This window comes from Hakea prostrata, chromosome 5 (genome assembly GCF_041222555.1).
Source record: "Hakea prostrata isolate BN-2017 chromosome 5, UWA_Hpros_2, whole genome shotgun sequence".
In the NCBI taxonomy this organism is placed as follows: Eukaryota; Viridiplantae; Streptophyta; class Magnoliopsida; order Proteales; family Proteaceae; genus Hakea; species Hakea prostrata.
In genome coordinates, this window is record NC_142604.1 from 41,424,116 (window position 1) to 41,428,600 (window position 4,485).

Consider the following 4,485-nt stretch of genomic DNA (forward strand, 5'->3'; position numbering starts at 1 on the left):
TGAAAGCAATTTATTAACATTGGGAATGAATAAACAGTAAACCCAACAGTCAAGTAACAAATTATACAGAGGGTGATCAAGCACGGGACTCCATAATAATCTTGGATAACATTTGATTTAAAGATAAAAGAAAGTACAGATGGGAGCATATCTAACCTCGACGCCAATTTTCCATCAGATATTGCTTGAGTTCTTGAACAGTTGCAGTTGGTAGAAATAAGCCATAGCAAATATGCATGCGGTCATTCAAGAGGAATTGAAATAGTGCCTTATCTCGCGGTTGTGCCATAACTCCGGTCGGGTGCCATTATTGCTATAAAATTGCAGATATAATTTGTCAGTGATAGAGAATGGTAGTAACATTAAAGAATTGCACATCAGCAAATTTCTGGGAAACAAAACAGAAGAATGTCATTTCCATGGGTTGTGGCGGAGCGATAAATATCATCTAAAACCATATATTAGAAGAAATATAAACTTTAGATTGTCTACCAAATTTGTCAATTATTAAAAACTGTGCTGAGGTAAGTAAGCCTTGTTAAGGAGAAGCCCTCCTCATCTAAGCGTGTAACATTATTCTGTCATACGTATGTACCACATTAACTGTCACCATCCATGTTGTCAAGTTGTGACTTGGTTCCTCTCAGTATTCCATCAAACCTAAGTGGTATTTGTTTATCAGAGGAGGTGTCAACCACCACGAATCTGGGTTCACAGTTTGGAAACTGCACAGACTGTTTAATTGGGATGACCCTAACGTTGCAAACCATCCATCACTTGCTTCAGAAATAGAACTATGCCACACTGCACCTAAATTTTAAGGTGCCCATGAAGGAACAGTTGTGAGACACCCATTCAAGTGTACAGTAGGTGTATTTGCAGTTCTGCTCCATTTAGAGGGAAGCTTGGAGATGTTCCATGATAATTTTGTTCAGTCATTAGAGCACTCAACTAGTACTATGGTTCCTCTAATGCTGCATCACTTTTGAACAAGACAAATCGAATCAAGACTGAACCAATAACATGTAGGAGATGCAACTTACCTCTCACATGGCTGCGTGGGGGAGGTTGCACTGTTACGTGTATTGTAATAGCTCCACATGGAATAAAACCACCAAAGAATAATCCGGACCTATACAGTGTCAACTCATCCTCCAAGATATTCCCATCGTATGTGAGTATTATCTTCTTTACATTCTTTGGAATGACTGATTGATATGGCAATGGAGAGGCTTCATTAGAAAACTAGATGCTAAAATAGACATCAAATGAAATAAAAACCTAACAGAAACCAATTCAGAAGCAATGTGGTATACTCAATCAATGAACTACTGCACCATGGACAGTATGAAAGGATTGGTGGATGCTGATGCCCGGTCAGAACAAGCAGGAAGATGATACAATTAGTCATTTTTGGCTCTCATGTATTGCATAGTCAGGGAAAGACATCAAAGGCATAACCATGTTCAGCTCAAATGACAAGCACCTCTAGCTTCACATATTATACTCAAAAGTAATCTTAGGAATGAAAGAATCAGTCACACCTATATATTCTAAGCTGAGTGCCAAGATGCAAGATGAAACTAAAACACATTGATAATCATAAAATGGTTTTGAATGGAATAGAAAGATCATTAGTAACTGAAAAATCCCATAAAAAACAAAAAACACAATTTCCCCTCATAATGGTAAACAACCCCCACCATATATTCACTAATTTTTCTAAACGGCTAAACCTGACACGTATCAGGATTAAGCAATGGGTAGCATCTGGGACAGACAAAAGTTGACCAACAGCTACATTCCAGAACTAGAGACCTAGCGTTTTCTGTCAATTGTGACCAGTTCTCATCCCAACATTTGATGAAGATTTTCAATTTGTTCCATTGTTTCTTGCCTAGGTTTTTTAGAGGAAGATAAATAACTTGTCAACCCAACAACTTCTCTGTTCAAATGTTGGGATCTTCATTTCCAGTCTCTCACAATCTTTACCAAAAGCTAAGCATATGACTTCCCATATCTATCTGTGAAATACCATGTTCTCCAAATTCTTATGGAAGCAAATAGTAATTTAAGGACAATTTTGGTCCTAGATAAAGCAATTTATTAACATTGGGAATGAATAAATAGTAAACCCAATAGTCAAGTAACAAATTATACAGATAGGGTGATCAAGCAGGGGAATCCATTGTACATATCAGGATTCAAAGATAAAAGAAAATACAGATGGGAGCATATCTAACCTCGAGGCCACATGTGCTTCAGATAATACTTGACTTCTTGAACGGTTGTATTCGGTATAAAGAAGCCATAACAAATATGAATGTTGGTTGAGTTCATGAGGAAGTGAAATTGTGCCATTATTGTTATTAATTTTCACCTCCACAATCAAGAAACTTGCAGATATAATTTAACTGCAAAGAAAAGAATGTCTTTCAACAAAAAAGAATCAAGTATAATCAAGTCCTCTTCTCTACTGGCCTACAGAGATATCCACAGTAATTCGAATTAAAAGGGGAATAGAATAAAAACTCACCAAGAAAAGAATTCAAGACAAAGACAACCAAGAAAGGGGAAATGGCGAGACTATTACACACCTTTAAATCGAATTATTGGTCAGCAAAGGCAAAGAATCAGGCAACTAGTGTGCGAAAACACGAATTACTTGTCCCACGACAATCACCGCTAGTCGTTACAGCTTTAATTCATAAAGAAACTACGAAAAAGAAAAAGAGAAGAAAACACTCATTCGTCCAAAGATATGAATCAAGAGGTAGGAAACCAGCTCTCTTTTCAGCTTGCAATCATCACATTAACAAGAATTTCTCCTTTGCAGAGCAACGAAAGAATGAAGAAGCCGAAAAAGGAGAAGAACAAAGCAAGGAAAAACTCAAAGAAAAGAGTAGAAAAGAATCTGAGAAATCTGAAAGCAATGCAGAAAGTACCTGATCAGTTAGCCATTAATGCTTAAATCGAGTTCAATTCGACAGAGGGAGAGAGAATCGATTCAACTCTTTGGTGTTCAAGAATGAAACAACTCGAGCATTTTGTGATGATTTGAAAACTGGAACTTATATATGATAGCAGACCGAGTTCCGTTCCGGTTCAACAGAATCAGAAATAAAATTGGTTGATCTGGAAAACCGACATATTAAAAACTCTTTTTTTTTCTTTTTTTCTTTAGACTTCAGTATTTTAGTTTTGGGCAAAAACGCACTATCTAGTTGTGTGGACTGTAGGCCCTGCAACAACCCTAAGCAAATGATATAGCAAATCCTCCGGCGTGCATTGTCAGTTTGTCACTATCTTCAGGGGTATTTACGTTCGTCTTCTTACCTTAAAGAATGCAAGTTTTTCTTTGTTACTAGGACCCATGACACTCTCACAGGTGTTTTAGCCAGGAAGCCCAAGTTGCTATAGGATCCAATTGTTGGCCCACTTCCTACACCTAAGCTCACTAATGTTAACTTTGCAGCCTTAGTTACTCCTCAATAAATCAGTTTTTCTGCCCCTCTCCCCCCCCCCCTCCCCACCCATTTCGTCGGATCCACATCCTCTGTAATTCCTTTCCTTACAATTCCCTACAATTCTCTCATAGGATTGTGCCATGTGGCATTGAGTGCTTTTGAGAATATTTGAGAGTCTTGTGAAAAGCAAAAGTTCATTAGTATGGTGGATTTTATAAGTCATTGCATAAAGATTATCTTGAATGAACTTTTAAATGGCCATGCAGTTTTTTCTGGGTTAAACTTCAACTAGAAAAATGTAGTTAATGAGGTCTTCTTTCTGACACACTTTTTGGATTGTGATTCCAACATTAAATGAAGGAATTATGGAGTTTTTCGTGAGGGTGCATAATATGTAAACAAATCTGGACAGTTTGAATATTAAAGAGAAATTGCTCCATGTGATGCTATTTTGCAATAGGGACTAAAGTATAATAGGGATTGAAGTATACCGAGAGTTAGATTTAATTTTTAGAAATTGCTTCATATGTTCAATATGTTTAGGTTTAAAATTCATAGTTAGATTTAATTTTTAAGATGAAGGGATTGAGTTCAAGTTTTAAACTTTAGGTTTAGGTATATGTGTGTGTATATATCATACTATTATACAAAAGCATGTACTCTTTTTTCATGGCAAATCTTTTTCTTGATCACTTTTCCCTTTATTTTTATTAAAATGATATTTTTTTGTATTAATTTTTTTATCATTTTATTCTTTTCACACAAATTGTTGGTATTCTTTGATATTTTTATTTTTTTCTATAATTTATAAAATAGAAAATAGAAAATAGAAAATAGAAAATAGAATTTTTCCAATTAATTTCAAATAAACTATAAATCAAAAGATAAGAATTAGGAAAGCAAAAAAAAAAAAAAAGGTGAAGAAGTTCATCTAAGCTTTCTTCTTTGTAAACATCATAAATGATATTTTGAATTTATAAAATTTGTAAAATCCAATTTGAAAATGAAACCAAAAGAT

At 35.2% G+C, this 4,485-nt stretch overlaps 1 long non-coding RNA gene across 1 annotated transcript; it reads right to left on the minus strand.

The window, feature by feature from the left end:
• Nucleotides 1-1,028: 1,028 nt before the first annotated feature.
• Nucleotides 1,029-3,069, minus strand: LOC149015998 (uncharacterized). The gene is made up of 3 exons (XR_016173394.1): nt 2,946-3,069; nt 2,244-2,414; nt 1,029-1,208 (listed from the first exon to the last, which is right to left on the minus strand). It is a non-coding gene; the product is annotated as an uncharacterized LOC149015998 (long non-coding RNA).
• Between the last annotated feature and the right edge of the window lie 1,416 nt (nt 3,070-4,485).